Source organism: Coregonus clupeaformis, chromosome 17 (assembly GCF_020615455.1).
Source record: "Coregonus clupeaformis isolate EN_2021a chromosome 17, ASM2061545v1, whole genome shotgun sequence".
NCBI lineage: Eukaryota > Metazoa > Chordata > Actinopteri > Salmoniformes > Salmonidae > Coregonus > Coregonus clupeaformis.
Window position 1 is genome coordinate 63,296,256 of NC_059208.1, and position 19,069 is coordinate 63,315,324.

A 19,069-nucleotide genomic window follows, 5' to 3' on the forward strand; every position below is an offset into this window, starting at 1 on the left:
CAGTGCAGAGCTTGCTCAGGAATGGCAGCAGGCAGGTGTGAGTGCATCTGCACGCACAGTGAGGCGAAGGAGGATGGCCTAGTGTCAAGAAGGGCAGCGAGGAAGCCACTTCTCTCCAGGAAAAACATCAGGGACAGACTTATATTCTGCAAAAGGTACAGGGATTGGACTGCTGAGGACTGGGGTAAAGTCATTTTCTCTGATGAATCCCCTTTCCGATTGTTTGGGGCATCCGGAAAAAAGCTTGTCCGGAGAAGACAAGGTGAGCGCTACCATCAGTCCTGTGTCATGCCAACAGTAAAGCATCCTGAGACCATTCATGTGTGGGGATGCTTCTTAGCCAAGGGAGTGGGCTCACTCACAATTTTGCCTAAGAACACATCCATGAATAAAGAATGGTACCAACACATCCTCCAAGAGCAACTTCTCCCAAACATCCAAGAACAGTTTGGTGATGAACAATGCCTTTTCCAGCATGATGGAGCACCTTGCCATAAGGCAAAAGTGATAACTAAGTGGCTCTGGGAACAAAACATCGACATTTTGGGTCCATGGCCAGGAAACTCCCCAGACCTTAATCCCATTGAGAACTTGTGGTCAATCCTCAAGAGGTGGGTGGACAAACAAAAACCCACAAATTATAACAAATTGACAGTGGATTGCAGAGGTCTTGAAAAAGAAGGGTCAACACTGCAAATATTGACTCTTAATGTAATTGTCAATAAAAGCCTTTGACACTTATGGAATGCTTTGTAATTATACTTCAGTATACCATAGTAGCATCTGACAAAAAATATCTAAAAACACTGAAGCAGCAAACTTTGTGAAGACCAATACTTGACCACGGCTGTAGGAGGAGTCAACAATTTTATTTGGATATTAGTATTATTTATAATTATTATTTATAATTATTTTTACCCTTTACACTCATGGGAATTGGCCAATATGGATATGGCTCAATGTAAATGTTTCTTACAGAAAACAAATATGAAAATGCATAAGCATAGTTGCAATTGAAAGGGTACAGTTTGGAGATTATGGGAAAATTATTAGACCAAAAGTTGAGGACACAACAGTTCACCTGAGACAAGACTGAATCCAAACAATACACTGTTGATCTTATGTGTATTGATAAGAATATTCCTGGAAAATGTGGGAAAGGTGCAACAGAAGACAAATAAATGACAACGGGTTTGAGTGAGGACTAACTGGTGTCTCCAAGTGGCCACACACCTCTCCAAAGTGTGCACAGTTCATTTTAATGCACTTTTATGACACAAAGAACAATCTTAAAGTATAAGGTGCTTTTTTGAGCTCTCCTAGCTGTGATATTGTGGAACTATAGCAAGCACACTTGTAGTTGTTTTGTTTTGGAACACACAATTACTGTTGTTTAAGCAATAAAAAAACCGGCCCATTTTAAATCGCGATCTGGGTCAGTTGGGTGCCATTTGAAAGCTTGGTCTATTGCCAACATGACTAGTTAAGTTATAAAATACGATCTTACAGTGTTAGGCTTTCACAAGGCAATTCAGAGAAACAGATTGTAATTTTGCTGCGTATAGAAAGGAATCACGAGTGCATTCAGGTGCGTGTTCCGTGACATATTTTCATCACAATAAACAAACATAGGCTCATTCTGTTCAGAACAACCGAGGGTATGACGTCATGTGATCTTGGAACTGTACATCAAACATAGTGATCATAAACGTTGACACTGTATATGACATGAGTTTTATGACATGGAAATGTGGAGTGCACATTTGGACTCACGGGTGTTTGGCTTGTTTGTATGACATCAAAGCGGTATTTATTATAATCCTCAACATCTCATCTTTCAAAAATACATATTCCTCTTAATTTACAGTATTTCCCTCACTCACGACAAAACATTTGCAAAAGTTGCCAAATCAGCGGGAGGGATGGGGACAACTTCTTGTGCTCTAGTTCAGAACGGCTGTCAGTCAAAACCCGTACAGAGCTGGAAAGCACAGACCCTGAGCTCTGACGTCATGTATAGCATGTTACTGTAAAGCCACTGCATTCCAATTTAGGCGCTTATCAGTGGCCAAACCTGGCATTTTCAAACCTTATAAGGGTATGAGTGTAAAAGGTTAACAGAATATGAACTTTTAAAAGTTTTCTTGACTTGACTATGCATCTATTTATGTGACTGTTTCTATGGCGATAACCAAACTAATGGGACCGTATATTTTCATACCACTGAGAGAGGGTGGGAAAGTCAAACCAGAAATGAGTCATCCTCCTCCTTTTTCCCTTGTTCTCTACACGTCAACGTCTTCACTTAGGGACAAACAATAAAGAGTTTATAGCTTTAATCCTTAAGCGTCACACGAGTGTCAATCTAAGTAACACAATAAAAAAAAAAACATCAAAAACAGTCAGTTTAAACTAGAGATGTTTTTGTATGGGCTGCGTCGCAATCTGCCGATTCTGCCTATGTGGGCCTTCCGCATCTGCGGTGGAAGGTGGCCGAGCTATAGCTGGGTTTAAAATCGGTTTTCTCACACAAAAAAATGTCTGTAGCGTACGAACGGTTTGCTCTACGACGCTCACAAGTTACAGCCTTATTCTAAAATGGATTAAATCGTTTTTTTCCCCCTCATCATTCTAACTACAATATCCCATAAGGACAAAGCAAAAACTGTTTTTTAGAAATGCAAATATATTAGAAATAGAAAACTGAAATATAACATTTACATAAGTATTCAGACCCTTTGAAGCACCTTTGGCAGCGATTACAGCCTCAAGTCTTCTTGGGTATGACTACAAGCTTGGCACACCTGTATTTGGGGAGTGTCTCCCATTCTTCTCTGCAGATCCTCTCAAGCTCTGTCAGGTTGAATGGGGAGTGTCACTGCACAGCTATTTTCAGGTCTCTCCAGAGATGTTCGATCGGGTTCAAGTCCGGGCTCTGGCTGGGCCACTCAAGGACATTCAGGGACTTGTCCCGAAGCCACTCCTGCGTTGTCTTGGCTGTGTGCTTAGGATCGTTGTCCTGTTGGAAGGTGATACTTCGCCCCAGTCTGAGGTCCTGAGTGCTCTGGAGCAGGTTTTCATCAAGGATCGCTCTGTACTTTGCTCCGTTCATCTTTCCCTTGATCCTGACTAGTCTCCCAGTCTCTGCCGCTGAAAAACATCCCCACAGCTTGATGATGCCACCACCATGCTTCACCGTAGGGATGGTGCCAGGTTTCCTCCAGATGTTACGCTTGGCATTCAGACCAAAGAGTTCAATGTTGGTTTCATCAGACCAGAGCATGGGCGGTGTGTTCAATAGGGCGATATGGGCGACGCACTGCCAAACGGGAAAAGGAAGGGATTTTTTTTCTAATCAATTATATCATGGCAACAGTAGTTCAGTGTTCACGTCTGATCTGCCAGCCACTAAATGTCCAATCAGGCTAAAGTCGTGCTTCAAATGTCCCGCCCGTTTTGGGGCGATTTCAGTTAGGTTGAAAATCGCCCAGAAGTCTCTCATAGCCTCTAATGTAAAAAATTTTTTTTCAAATTTCTGAGCTTTCAATACATTCTCTATGGGTGTCTGAGGGCTTGCACTTACGCGCTTTCGTCATACGTAGCGTAACGTAACCATGAACGGCAGACAGCAACGCTTGGACAGCGACTGGTGTAACCGACATGCACCATCTTTCAGAAAAGATTAAGAAAAATGAGCTGTCAAAGACCCACATTGATAGCTGTTTGAGATTGTCTGCTTTGGTGAGAGTGAATATTGCCACTCAACTGGATGAGGGATACAGGCTAGCTGTCCGCCGCCACAACGATGAGGTTAGCAACAGCAGAGTCGTGAACACTGTCTACGAGAATCGAGACGACCTCATAGAATGTTTTGAAGCCATCCGGACGGGTTCATTGGGTTCATTTGACCAGCCCACCGTACCAGAAGCTACAGAATAAGGACATCGATGCTGTCTTTATCAAACGTGCCCTCGACAGCTTCGCAAGCAGTGTGCAGGCCATAAGGTAAGATAAAGATTAAACAATATCATTCGATCTTTCTCAAAGCAGAGCTTTATTTGAAAATGTATGCATGAAAGGAGACTGCATTTGTGTTTGAAATTACATTATTGTCATTATATATGGCCAGTGGTGTAATCTATCTTATTTTATATACTATGTGTACTGTACAGTGGTGCTCATAAGTGTATGAACACATTCTAAAGCTGACTAAAAAGAGGAATAAAAAAATAAAAAAATCATCTTTTTGGAAATTGATCTTAATGACTTAATTAAAAAAGTTGGAAAATCCAACCTTTAAGGACACCAATTTTCTTTTCTTTTTTATTCCTCTTTTTAGTCAACTTTAGCATGGGATCATAAGCTTATGAGCACCACTGTATACTGTGCTGAACATCCAGGCTATGTGAGACACAAAGGCTAACTTAAACACTAAAGACTTTATGCATCCCTGCCCATTTTAAGTGGAACTGAAGTATTTGTACTATACATGGATACATTGCATATACCTGTGCATCACATAGACAACAATACTGTACAAAGCCAACAAACACATTGGTCTGTTTGCCTTCAGGGACTCCTCTCAACAGCAGCTGCAAGAAGCAACAGGAGCCAAAAGACCCAGAACAGCTTTGAGAGAAGAGGAGAAGCAGAGGCTGTCTGAAGAGGTCTGCAACACCATCCTGGATCACACCAAAGAAAGGTTCTCTTTCTCTGGCCACCTTGTGAGTGCTACCTTACTGCAAGCAGACATGTTTGAAAGGTACTGCCATTCAAAAAAATAAAAAATCTGTTCATGTTCATTTTTACAAATCTATACAATTGGCCAGAATATGGTTGTTCATATTTACAAATCTATACAATTGGCCAGAATATGGTTGTTCATTTTTACAAAGCCATACATATTGTTTATGCAGTGTTGAGGAATGTGAAAGAACACCCTTGATTATTTTTACTGTGATAACTTATTTTGCTTTTGTAAGCCAACACTTTTGAGATCAGTCAATAAATGCTTCTGGTATTGACTTATATGCTGCCCCTGTCTTCATGTTGTTGCTGGACATATCTTTTTAAAAATGTGTGTAGGTCACCTAAATCATCAGAAAAATTGCCCCTCCTGAGAATTTTTTCAGGAGCCGCCACTGGACCAGAGGATGTTGTTTCTCATGGTCTGAGAGTCCTTCAAGTGCCTTTTGGCAAACTCCAAGTGGGTTGTCATGTGCCTTTTACTGAGGAGTGGCTTCCGTCTGGGCAGTCTACCATAAAGGCCTGAATGCTGTAGAGATGGTTGTCCTTCTGAAAGGTTTTCCCATCTCCACAGAGGAACACTGGAGGTCTGTCAGAGTGACCATCGGGTTCTTGGTCAGCTCCCTGACCAAGGCCTTTCTCCCCCGATTACTCAGTTTAGCCGGGCGGCCAGCTCTAGGAAGAGTCTTGGTGGTTCCAACTACTTCCTCTTAAGAATGATGGAGGCCGCTGTGTTCTTGGGGACCTTCAATGCTTCAGACATTTTTTGGTACCCTTCCCCAGATCTGTGCCTCAACACTATCCTGTCTCGGAGCTCTACGGACAATTCCTTAGACCTCATGGCTTGGTTTTTGCTCTGACATGCACTGTCAACTATGGGACGTTATATAGACAGATGTGGGCCTTTCCATATCATGTCCAATCAATTGAATTTACCACAGGTGGACTCCAATCAAGTTGTAGAAACATCTCAAGGATGATCAATGGAAACAGGATGCACCTGAGCTCAATTCCGTGTCTCAAATCAAAGGGTCTGAATACTTATGTAAATAAGGTATTTTTTATTGATTTATTGTTTGCAAAATCATGTTTTCACTTTGTCATTATGGGGTATTGTGTGTAGATTGATGAGGATTTAAAAAAATGTTAATCCATTGTAAAATAAGGCTGTAACGTAACAAAATGTGGAAAAGTCAAGGGGTCTGAATACTTTCCGAATGCACTGTACCTAATTAATCCATGGTATGACCACCCCCAACGGCATAGACTTTTAGAGGATAAGGGAGGAAAAGTTGCCATTGTTGCGAGGTTGAAGGGGACTGAAGGCTGATAAAGTCATCCATCGTGCCACAGCCACCATGACAGCCTCCTCTCATCTCCATCCCTGTGTTATATCTACTTCCTCCTCAGTCCTACTCGACCTCCTTTCCTCGACCAGAGTCACCATCAGGCCTACTCTCTACCCCAGTCTCTCTAATTAGGCCTTACCTCAGCTTCAGGTTCTCCATAAACTGCTCCATGCCAGTGGCTTTTCATAGCGAATCGCCACTACAAAAGTAAGAACTTAACTCTTGTTGGAAATTGGACTAATGGATCATTGCATGCAGCATGTCGGATTATTGGGATCATTTGTGCTATGCCTTTAACAACGAACAAGGATTGTGGCAAACATTTCCCGGAGAAACAAGAAGAATCCAGGAGCCAAATCTCCCGCGCCATTGCTCATCAAAGGACATCGGTGTTGACATTTTAGTCATTTAGCAGACGCTCTTATCCAGAGCGACTTACAGTTAGTGAGTGCATACATTTTTTCATACTGGATGTACAGTGGGGAGAACAAGTATTTGATACACATTCTGGTGAAAGGGTGAGAAGAAGATGGATTGGAAAGGATGTGGAGAACAATGTTCTCTCCCAGAGCAACTGCTCTGATAAAATGATTACTGAAGATATTCGCAGAACATTTAAGAAAATGGACAGATATGAAAATAATTTAAAAAGACTCAAATTGTGGACTGTGTGAAACAGGGGCTGTCTGACTATGTACAGCAGGGTCATACTGGGGGCCGGCATTGAGTTGCTGTTTGGCAGCGATGCTCAACAGGCCATCGACCCTGCTGATGACGACAGTGTTGGAGATGGACCCCACACCGCTGGGACCCAATTGGTGTGGGTCTCTGGTGGTCCCTTTAGGAGAAGTTGGCTGATTGGTTGCCCTGCTGTTACTGCCCACTCCATCAGGAATGGCAAACTGAGTGCTACAGGATGCTGCCTTGGACGACCCGTCTAACTACTACAGATCTTACCTTGTTACAGGCTGAGCTTGGGCCAAGTGCTAGCGACCTCTGGCCCTGAAGATCATCCCTCCAAGAAGACACATAACACACACGTACATTGTTGGCTCCTTTTTTTGCTTTTGTATAATTGTTTCTTGGCTAAGTCAGAGAACAATTAGGGGCCGGTGTGTTCTGGCATGTATATGTTGTCTGTCAAGGGTTATTTGTACTTGTTTTGTACACTAGAGGGGACTATGTTGGGGTCATGGGTCACTGGTCACGTGTGTATATATAGGTAGCACAGGTGACCAGGAAAGGTTAGCACAGGTGAGAGGAGAGAACATACAGTTCTTACCGTATCACAGATACAGCTTATAGAATGCATCTCTCTGCACCTTTTCTATAGGAATATGTGTTTTGGAGCTATTTATATTTTATAAGCGCAATAAATGGGAACTTCACCCAAAATGAGGAACGTTTGGAAAGCTGATTTTTGTGGACGTGTTATGGACAGCTCTCTCCTGTGCCAGTGGCTTTTCATAGGGAATCGCCACTACAGGAAGTTTGTGTCTCTAATATGGTCATACATTTGGCAGGAAGTTAGGAAGTGCAGCTCAGTTTCCACCTCATTTTGTGGGCAGTGTGCACATAGCCTGTCTTCTCTTGAGAGCCAGGTCTGCCTACGGCGGCCTTTATCAATAGCAAGGCTGTGCTCACTGAGTCTGTACATAGTCAAATATTTCCTTAATTTTGGGTCAGTCCCAGTGGTCAGGTATTCTGCCACGGTGTACTATCTGTTTAGGGCCAAATAGCACTCTAGTTTGCGCAGTTTTTTTGTAAATTCTTTCCAATGTGTCAAGTAATTACAGTGGCTTGCGAAAGTATTCACCCCCCTTGGCATTTTTCCTATTTTGTTGCCTTACAACCTGGAATTAAATTTGATTTTTTGGGGGTTTGTATTATTTGATTTACACAACATGCCTACCACTTTGAAGATGCAAAATATTGTTTATTGTGAAACAAACAAGAAAAAATACAAAAATCAGAACTTGACCATGCTTAACTATCCCCCCAAAGTCAATACTTTGTAGAGCCACCTTTTGCAGCAATTACAGCTGCAAGTCTCTTGGGGTATGTCTCTATAAGCTTGGCACATCTAGCCACTGGTATTTTTGCCCATTCTTCAAGGCAAAACTGCTCCAGCTCCGTCAAGTTGGATGGGTTCCGCTGGTGTACAGCAATCTTTAAGTCATACCACATATTCTCAATTGGATTGAGGTCTGGGCTTTGAGTAGGCCATTCCAAGACATTTAAATGTTTCCCCTTAAACCACTCGAGTGTTGTTTTTGCAGTATGCTTAGGGTCATTGTCCTGCTGGAAGGTGAACCTCCGTCCCAGTCTCAAATCTCTGAAAGACTGAAACAGGTTTCCCTCAAGAATTTCCCTGTATTTAGCGCCATCCATCATTCCTTCAATTCTGACCAGTTTCCCAGTCCCTGCTGATAAAAAACATCCCCACAACATGATGCTGCCACCACCATGCTTCACTGTGGGGATGGTGTTCTCGGGGGGATTAGAGGTGTTGGGTTTGCGCCAGACATAGCGTTTTCCTTGATGGCCAAAAAGCTCAATTTTAGTGTCGTCTGACCAGAGTACCTTCTTCCATATGTTTGGGGAGTTTCTCACATGCCTTTTGGCGAACACCAAACGTGTTTGCTTATTTTTTTCTTTAGGCAATGGCTTTTTTCTGGCCACTCTTCCATAAAGCCCAGCTCTGTGGAGTGTACGGCTTAAAGTGGTCCTATGGACAGATACTCCAATCTCCGCTGTGGAACTTTGCAGCTCCTTCAGGGTTATCTTTGGTCTCTTTGTTGCCTCTCTGATTAATGCCCTCCTTCCCTGGTCCGTGAGTTTTGGTGGGCGGCCCTCTCTTGGCAGGTTTGTTGTGGTGCCATATTCTTTCCACTTTTTTTTATAACCCAACCCTGATCTGTACTTCTCCACAACTTTGTCCCTGACCTGTTTGGAGAGCTCCTTGCTCTTCATGGTGCCGCTTGCTTGGTGGTGCCCATTGCTTAGCGGTGTTGCAGACTCTGGGGGCTTTCAGAACAGGTGTATATATACTGAGATCATGTGACACTTAGATTGAACACAGGTGGACTTTATTTAACTAATTATGTGACTTCTGAAGGTAATTGGTTGCACCAGATCTTATTTAGGGGCTTCATAGCAAAGGGGGTGAATACATACGCACGCACCAATTTCCCGTTATTTATTTGTTAGAATTTTTTTAAACAAGTTATTTTTTTCATTTCACTTCACCAATTTGGACTATTTTGTGTATGTTCATTACATGAAATCCAAATAAAAATCCATTTAAATTACAGGTTGTAATGCAACAAAATAGGAAAACTACCAAGGGGGATGAATACTTTTGCAAGGCACTGTACCTGGATTATGTTTGAGAGGCTTCCATTAAAGAACACCCTCTGTGTTCTGTTAGACAAGTAACTCTTTATTCACATTATAGCAGGGGGTGTAAAGCCATAACACATACGTTTTTCCAGCAGCAGACTATGATCGATAATGTCAAAAGCCGCACTGAAGTGTAACAAAACTGCCCCCACAATCTTTTTATCATCAATTTCTCTCAGCCAATCATCAGTCATTTGTGTAAGTGCTGTGCTTGTTGAATGTCCTTCTCTATAAGCATGCTGAAAGTTTGTTGTCAATTTGTTTACAGTTAAATAGCATTGTATCTGGTCAAACACAATTTTTTCCAATAGTTTACTAAGGGTTGGTAACAGGCTAATTGGTTGGCTATTTGAGCCAGTAAAGTGGGCTTTACTATTCTTAGGTAGCGGAATTACTTTTGCTTCCCTCCAAGCCTGGGGCCACACACATTCTAGTAGGCTTAAATTGAAAATATGGCAAATAGGAGTGGCAATATCGTCCACTATTATCCGCATCAATTTTCCATCCAAGTTGTCAGACCCCGGTGGCTTGTCATTGTTAATAGACAACAATAATGTGTTCACCTCTTCCACACTCACTTTACAGAATTCAAAATTACAATGCTTGTCTTTCACAATTTTGTCAGATATACTTGGATGTGTAGTGTCAGCAATTGTTGCTGGCATGTCATGCCTAAGTTTGCTAATCTTGCCAATTATACAATTATTAAAGTAGGGTGCAGTATCAGTTGGTTTTGTGTTGAATGAGCCATCCGATTCAATGAATGATGGAGCTGAGTTTGCCTTTTTTCCCAAAATGTCATCTAAGGTGCTCCAAAGCTTTTTTACTATCATTCTTTATATCATTTATCCTTGTTTCATAGTGTAGTTTCTTCTTCTTTTTAACCAGTTTACATGATTTCTCAATTTGCAATACGTTTTCCAATCAGTTGTGCAGCCAGACTTATTTGCCATTCCTTTTGCCTCATCCCTCTCAACCATACCATTTTTCAAATCCTCATCAATCCACAGGGATTTAACCGTTTTTACAGTCATTTTCTTAACGGGTGCATGCTTATTAGTAACTGGAATAAGCAATTTCATAAATGTGTCAAGTGCAGTGTCTGTTTGCTCCTCATTACACACCACGGACCAACATATATTCTTTACATGAACAACATAGGAATCACTACAAAACTTATTGTATGACCTCTTATACACAATATTAGGCCCAGCCTTTGGAACTTTGGTTTTCCTAGATATGGCTACTATATTGTGATCACTACATCCAATGGATTTGGATATTGCTTTTAAACAAATCTCTGCAGCATTAGTAAAGATATGATCAATACATGTTGATGATTTAATTCCTGTACTGTTTGTAACCACCCTGGTAGGTTGACTGATAACCTGAACCAGGTTGCAGGCACTGGGTACAGTTTGAAGCTTTCTCTTGAGTAGGCAGCCTGATGAAAGCCAGTCAATATTTAAATCACCCAGAAAGTATACCTCTCTATTGATATCACATACATTATCAAGCATTTCAGACATGTTATCCAGATACTGACTGTTAGCACTTCGTGGTCTATAGCAGCTTCCCACCAGAATTGGCTGTAGGTGAGGCAGATGAACCTGTAGCCATATTACTTCAACAGTATTTAACATGAGATCGTCTCTAATCTTCACAGGAATGTGGTTCTGAAAATAAACAGCAACACCTCTACCATTGGCATTTCTATATTTTCTGTAAATGTTATAACCTTGTATTGCTACCACTGTATCATCAAATATATTATCTAAGTGTGTTTCAGAGATAGTCAGAATATGAATATCATCTGTTAATAGCAAATTATTGATTTAATGGACCTTGTTTCTTAAGCTACATATGTTAACATGGGCTATTTTGAGCACTTTTCTTCTGTGATGCTTACTTGTTTTTATTGCTTTACTGGGAAGCTTAGCAGCAGTAGATGGGCTCATGTTCTTTACGTTAGTGCACAGTGAGCTGCACACAGTGGACTGCCTCCTCGGGCACACCGGCTCAGTGCTAACAGTATACATCTGGTTCTTAGGCACATGATTAATCAATCAATCAATCAAATTTTATTTATAAAGCCCTTTTTACATCAGCAGATGTCACAAAGTGCTATACAGAAACCCAGCCTAAAACCCCAAACAGCAAGCAATGCAGATGTAGAAGCACGGTGGCTAGGAAAAACTCCCTAGAAAGGCAGAAACCTAGGAAGAAACCTAGAGAAGAACCAGGCTTTGAGGGGTGGCCAGTCCCCTTCTGGCTGTGCCGGGTGGAGATTATGACAGTACGGCCAGATCTTTCTCCAAGATGTTCAAACGTTCATAGATGACCAGCAGGGTCAAATAATAATCACAGTGGTTGTAGAGGTTGCAACAGGTCATTACATCAGGAGTAAATGTCACTTTGCTTTTCATAGCCAGGCATTTAGATTACTGCACACAATAGCTGTAGGATCAGCAGTGGCATTCAGGGCAGTTAGAGGGACATAAATTAGGTTACTTATATTGTGACTACCAATGCCCCTGATGTACATTTGCTGAAGCATTTTGACAACTCTGCGTCACAATGGTAGGGATTAGCTGAGCTGGGCTTGGGTCATTGCTAAGTCATTGTCTCAACACAGCCTTATAATGCTGTGAAAGGATCCAGGAACACAAATGATTTGGGTGGATCCCATCCTCCTTAAAAACGTGTTTTGTTTCCAAAAGGTATCGAAATTGTCAACAAAAGTTACACCCATTGAGCTGCAATAATCACGTAGCCAGTTGTGAAGAGCAAGAATCTTGCTAAAGCGTTCAATGCCAAGATTCAGAGAAGGCACATGGCCAGATATGATGGGGTTTTTGTTAGTGTCTAGCAGAGAGTCAATCAGCTCTTTAAAATCCAGTTTCAACTGTTCAGAGCTGCCCTTCATAATGTCATTAAAACCCACATGGACTACGATAGAATCGATTTCTATGTCCTGACGTACTACATTCGGTAGCAGCTTAGTAATGTCATTTACTCGAGCTCCGGGATAGGACATTGTTTTTGCACCAGGAACGCTCACATTTCTTACCATGGAGCTGCCCAAAATCACGGCTGGCCAGAAGGACGAGGAAATTCGCCCACTCCCACGCTTCACAGGATGCAGGCCTCCGACAGATGGAGAAGCCCCACTCGATCCAGAGCAGGGACGGAAGGTTGCCGACGTCGACTTCGAAATCGTAGTAGTAGGCACTGCGGCCGCAGACACAGGCACCCCCAGCGACGAAGGTGCAGGAAGATCAGGCTCCAGGACGGCGAAACTATTAGTTGTTTGTATCCGCTCCAGGCCTCTCGTTGGGAGTGTAGACTGCTTTGTGGGAGAACTTCGGCTTCCACGGATCGTGACATGCAACCATCGTTGATTGCCTTTCTCCTCATGCTGTGCTCCTTCGATGGCGCTATCAGATGGGGGAGCTCCGGGCAACACCGGCCAGTCGGAAAAAGAAAAACGACAAGGCGGAGATGCATCCATGCATGCGCGAACGACGTCCAGCCACCAGCGTAGAAAATGTCAACATTCCACTCTGCGTTTCCTCCAGTTTCTTACGTAGGCTGGCGACCTGCATGATCAAGGAAGCCACCTCAAGCCTATAATCCTCGGCAAGTAAAAAATTGCCGCGTTGGAACTCAGAGTGATCCGGTTTGTCCCGAAACAAAGCGTAATAGATACAGCACCTACAGCGCTGGAACCATTCATTTAGTTCTCCAGACAAAGAGGGCTCCATTGCAAAACTCATCTGGTACCAACTTTGTTAGCTTGATGGCTAGCAGCTTAGCGTCTCTGTTAAGCATTTACATTTTTTACATTTTAGTCATTTAGCAGACGCTCTTATCCAGAGCGACTTACAGTTAGGCTAACACAGCATTCCGCAGTGATACGCCATCCCATCTGCATACAAGCTTCAACCTGTCTCTTAAGCGGGGTTCCGGGACAGGAAATAGCGGTCCTAGCTGTTAAAAGCTAACCGCGTTGTGGAATCCACACAAAAACAAGTTCTGTATTCGTATTTATGAAAAGCGTTTTTGTTTTAATCAAAAATAACAAACCAAGTGTTTTCCAGCATGTGGGACAAGGTAAGGGGTGGTATACAGAAGATAGCCCTATTTGGTAAAAGACCAAGTCCATATTATGGCAAGAACAGCTCAAATAAGCAAAGAGAAATGACAGTCCATCATTACTTTAAGACATGAAGGTCAGTCAATACGGAACATTTCAAGAACTTTGAAAGTTTCTTCAAGTGCAGTCACAAAAACAATCAAGCACTATGATGAAAATGGATGTCATGAGGACCGCCACAGGAATGGAAGACCCAGAGTTACCTCTGCTGCAGAAGATAAGTTCATTAGCGTTACCAGCCTCAGAAATTGCATCCCAAATAAATGCTTCACAGAGTTCAAGTCACAGACACATCTCAACATCAACTGTTCAGAGGGGACTGTGTGAATCAGGCATTCATGGTCGAATTGCTGCAAAGAAACCATTACTAAAGGACACCAATAAGAAGAGACCTGCTTGGGCCAAGAAACACGAGCAATGGACATTAGACAGGTGGAAATTTGTCCTTTGGTCTGGAGTCCAAATTTGACATTTTTGGTTCCAACCGCTGTGTCTTTGTGAGACGCGGTGTGGGTGAACGGATGATCTCTGCATGTGTAGTTCCCACCGTAAAGCATGGAGGAAGAGGTGTTATGGTGTTGGGGTGCTTTGCTGGTGACACTGTCTGTGATTTATTTAGAATTCAAGGCACACTTAACCAGCATGGCTACCACAGCATTCTGCAGCGATACGCCATCCCATCTGGTTTGGGCTTAGTGGGACTATCAATTTGTTTTTCAACAGGACAATGACCCAACACACCTCCAGGCTGTGTAAGGACTATTTTACCAAGAAAGAGAGTGATGGAGTGCTGCATCAGATGACCTGGCCTCCACAATCCCCCGACCTCAACCCAATTGAGATGGTTTGGGATGAGTCGGACGGCAGAATGAAGGAAAAGCAGCCAACACGTGCTCAGCATATGTGGGAACTCCTTCAAGACTGTTGGAAAAGCATTACAGGTGAAGCTGGTCGAGAGAATGCCAAGAGTGTGCAAAGCTGTCATCAAGGCAAAGGGTGGCTATTTGAAGAATCTCAAATATAAAATATATTTTGATTTGTTTAACACTTTTGTGAACTAAGTAGACCAGACCCAGCTGCTATTGCATTGGTGTCTATGGGAGACCCACCCCGTTAAGTAGACCGGAACTGACAATTATTTTCAATGGTAAACGGCCTGAGTGAATTATCTTCATTTATCCACCATCTTTGATGTAGCCAAAGATGAGCTACACTGAACAAAAATATAAACACAACATGCAACAATTTCAAAGATTTTTACTAAGTTACAGTTCATGTTAGGAAATCAGTCAATTGAAATAAATAAATTAGGCCCTAATCTATGGATTTCACATGACTGGGAATACATATGAATCTGTTGGTTACAGATACCTTTTTAAAAAAGGTAGGACCACCATTTGCCTCATGCAGTATGACATCTCCTTCGCATCGAGTTGATCAGGCTGTTGATTGTGGCCTGTGGAATGTTGTCCCACTCCTCTTCAATGGCTGTGTGAAGTTGCTGGATATTGGCGGGAACTGGAACACGCTGTTGTACACGTCGATCCAGAGCATCTCAAACATGATTGGTGACATGTCTGGTGAGTATTCATTTTCAGATTCCAGTTCGGTTTTGTCACTTCAAGCCCAAATATATACTTTGCCTAAAACTATGACTTATTGACTTGCATCGTCTGGCCGTCCTCTTTCAGCTCGAGGAAGTGGATTTCTACCGGTGCGGGCGTTTAACATAAAGCATCATGGCTCTCACTGGTGAAACAACACATTGCAGTAACACTGCTAAGGTCGGTTTAACAATATGTCAATCAAGAGGATACTCTGGAGTCATTAGTGTTCTATTTGTCACCTTTACTTCCTGAAGTGCACTGGAGTTTTTTTTTTGCTTCTCGAAAGGCTTGATTATCAGTGCGCATTCTAGAAGTGATCTAGGCCGTTTTAAAGTACTTATAATAAACTGCACTACCACTCACCCCCTCCTAACATGCTCAACTCTGATCACTACTTCCTCTCTCTGTCAGCGTGCGTTGTGTTGCGTCATGTCGACTGCGTGGGGCCGCCTCACTTCCTACGCAGGGAGGGACGCTGAGGGGAGGCTGGTGAGCACTTCCTCTCTCATCTGCTTCTGGCTCACGAAACTCTGGGTCCAGAAGTTAAACACTCAGAACAGTACTAAGGCAGATACTAAGGCAAAAGTATGGAGCCAGGCTGCCATAGTTACAGACTGAGGAGAAATGTGGAGACAATGACAAGTCGAAGGAATTGTCAAAACAGAGCATGATGTGTTGCTTTTAATCTTATGTGTGAGGAGTTAAAATTACCAAATTTCAGGAACAGTTTCCACACAAAAAAGATGAGATCCATCTCTAAATAATTGCTCCACATAATCAAAACAGATACAGTAGATTAACATGATTAAACAGCTACATTTAAAGTCCACTCCTAGAGTATAGTTACCAGCCTTTGCATCTGTATATATTTAAAAGGATCAAAATACAATTTAAACAAATATATTTTTATTGCCATCAATCCCTCAAAACAAAAATAAACCACATTTAGAATAGATTCATACCATGAGAAATAAAACATTAGAAAAGGCATAAATCAATTCGTCCAAGATGAAAAACCTTACAAAACAAAAATGTGTGTAAACGTGCATTGAACATTTTTACCCCACAGCATATTATGAAATTAAAGACATTCGAGAAATAAACAGGCCAAGCCACTTTCATTATAGGTGTCTGCATCTAAACTAATTTAGTAACCGCCTTTTTTCTTGCTTGAAAGCACATTCTTCCATTCTATTGCGCTAGTAGGACTTTTAGACATATTTTTCACCACTGGCATTAGAGTTCCAGCAGAGGGCGCCACCACAACTCCCCCTGTGTAACTCTACGGCTCCTTTACTTCTGGATGGGAATCAGTGACTTCTTCCGCTGTGACTGGGGGTAGGTGCCTACTGCAGCCCCTTGCACAACCCTTCCATGTAACATTTTCACATTTACATTTTAGTCATTTAGCAGACGCTCTTATCCAGAGCCACTTACAGTTGGTGCATCCGTTTTCAAATATCTAGGTGAGACAACCACATATTCACAGTCATAGTAAGTACATTTTGTCCCCTCAATAGATTATCTATCAGCAAAGTCAGAGCCGGTAAGACAAGACTAGTGCTAGTGTCAGTGTCAACAAGGGTGTTAGTTAAAGATACTCTTTGAAGAGGTGGGTTTTCAGATGTTTTCGGAAGATGGGCAGTGACTCAGCTGGCCTGACTTTAGGGGGAACTGGAAGCTTGTTCCACCATTTTGGGGTGGGGAGCCAGGCTCACCCTGGTTCTTTGCAGTGTTGGGAAGGCTACTCAGAAAATATATACTTTAGCAAGCTACCAATTACTTCACACTGGAAGAAGCTGAGAAAAACAGTTTATTTAACAAAAGTTATTTTTGAAAATGTAGTTCACTACATCCAAACTACTTCGTGAAAAAGTATCATATCTAAATCTGAAATGTCAGACTACAAATTGCACGAACAGATCACTTTGGGGTCATGTATTAACAGAATGTGTAATTTAGCCTAAACACAAAAAAACGATGTTTCAAGTGAGAAACAGGTTGGTGAAAAAGCAGTGTGTAGTTCCAGTAGTTAGCTACATCGCTACATGGCAAAAAGTAATGAACTACTGCAAACACCATCTAGGTTTGAATTTAGTTCAACTGCCACCAAGCTACTGCAAAATGTAGTTAATTTACTAGTTAACTGGTGCAGCAGCAGCCACAGGGTCAGGTACTGTGTCAAGGATGGGAGCACCACTTCTCCTGTCTCTTGAGTACCTGTCCAGTACCCTGCTTGTTAGCCCGGCTGGTAGCAGGTCTATGGGTTTTCCCAGGAGCATCTGCTTCATCTCACAACTGTCCTTGGATGGTCCTACAAGGCGGAGGAGATCTTCAACCTGATAGGATCAATTATATTATACTTCTCAACCAGCTTATGAATTCTAACCTGTCGGTAGCGATCGAGTGTCCACAGTGGGATTTCTTGGGTTCGTAGTGTTAAATTGAGCTTGGTGAGAAAACCTTGCAGCTTTTCCATAGCCCTCTCTGGGCTCTTCCCTTCAAGGAAAACATAACGGAGATCTGAACTTTCAGCTGGCTTTACATCCCTTTGAGTTGTGTGGCCTCCAAGAATGGAATCAATGTCCTTTTTCCAGAAGCACAGGGCATAACGGAGCACATCTGCGTCCGTTATGAAGAAGACCTCACTGCAAGATGGGGTCTGGGAGATGGGTTCCACTGGCTTGGGGGATGGGTTCCTCGTATGGGTCAAGTTGGCCGCAACATACCCTGTTGCTTGTGGGCTGGGAAATGGGTTGCAGAGGATTGAGGATTTGGAAATGACCCCAGAGGAATGGTTATTGAGACTGGCTGGGGAAGGGCTGCTGTGGCGCAGGGTGTTTGTGTCCTGGGGTAAGACCTGCCGCAGTTCGGCCTTCGCCGCACTGAACTTCTGGAAGGAGCCCTGAATGAGTAGCTGACCTTGGGGAATCTCGTTCACCTGAAAATCATGGAAGTCAAGGAGCTGGAGCACCTCATTGGGTAACACGCTCACATCCAGATTGGCCTTGACTGGCATGTCCACCTGCGACACACACGCACGCACACACACAAATAAAACAAGAGAAAAATATAATTATCCTGCAACGCTCGTTGGTCTTGGAACGACCTGCAAACGACTTGAAAACTGGAGGAGATGGTGTCGTTTGCTGAGTTTAATGCTCTGATAGAGGAAAATGTTGTTGTTGTTGATGTAAAGTATTGTATGTACATGCTGACTATTTTGTCCTGACCTCTTGCCAGGTCAGATATAAGTAGGACACGTGACATCCCGTCAACTTTAAGAAAAAACACTTTATATTGGAGTTGTCTCGAGATGGCTATGCATATTCATGACATGAGGCTAGTAGCATAGCATCTCTCAGTTGACGTCAACAACCCTCATCGAATATTCTAAATGTTTTACAATAATGAGCTGTATCCACCAATCCAAAGAAAGGATAGGCGGGAGCTAGACCACTTTGTGGACAACGACTCCCATTGTTAGTGCGGAGAGACATGCAACTTGTCAGTACATGTTCAGGAAAATGACGCCAACAGACATGGCAGCTCTGCTTCTAGCTCCTAAGAAACTTTGCAGTCTTTTGTTTTTTTGTGTGTTATTTCTTCCATTATTAGCCCAGGACATTTTTTGTGTAATTACATACAGCCGGAAATAACTTTTGGATATCAGAGTGGCAGTAACTCACCAACATTACAACCGGGAATACGACTTTACCGAATTGGATCCTTTGTTCGTATCCCCCAGGGCAATTGAACTGATTCCAGAGGTTGATCCAAAACACCACCGGCGGAGAAGAGGTATTCAG

General features: G+C 42.6%; 1 pseudogene; it reads right to left on the reverse strand.

The window, feature by feature from the left end:
- Window positions 1-18,279, reverse strand: part of LOC121585813 — a 99,974-nt pseudogene extending 81,695 nt beyond the window's left edge.
- Window positions 18,280-19,069: the final 790 nt, after the last annotated feature.